This window comes from Merops nubicus, unplaced genomic scaffold (genome assembly GCF_000691845.1).
Source record: "Merops nubicus isolate BGI_N331 unplaced genomic scaffold, ASM69184v1 scaffold10206, whole genome shotgun sequence".
Taxonomy (NCBI): Eukaryota; Metazoa; Chordata; class Aves; order Coraciiformes; family Meropidae; genus Merops; species Merops nubicus.
Genome location: NW_008614318.1, coordinates 8,242 through 8,560, shown reverse-complemented (window position 1 = coordinate 8,560; position 319 = coordinate 8,242). Strand labels below are relative to the sequence as shown.

Sequence of the window (319 nt, the reverse complement as noted above, 5' to 3'; positions counted from 1 at the left end):
CCTCCTTCCCTCCCTCCTCCCCCATGGCTCCTCTCAGCCTGCCCGTGCTCTCCCTATCACTTCTCCTCCCCACACAGATGTTGAAACCAGGAAAATTTTTCATGCAACCGAAACGCTGTTTCCTGAGCAGAGCTGTGAGTTCCTCCTGCTCTTATGGGAGAGGGCCGAGGCTCAGCCTGGCTGCATGGGCCCCCCCAGTGCCAAACCAGGGGGGAAACGCTGGGAAGTCCAGTGGGATCAGAGCCAGCCCGGAGAGGCTGCGGAAGCGACATTCCCACTGGTACCATGGCACCATAAAGGGAGCCCCACCAAAACCCCC

At 60.2% G+C, this 319-nt stretch overlaps 1 protein-coding gene across 1 annotated transcript in view; it reads right to left on the bottom strand.

The window, feature by feature from the left end:
- Positions 1–319, bottom strand: part of MED24 (mediator complex subunit 24) — a gene marked incomplete at both ends in the record, with an annotated part of 11,296 nt that overhangs the window by 2,789 nt on the left and 8,188 nt on the right. The window lies entirely within an intron of this gene.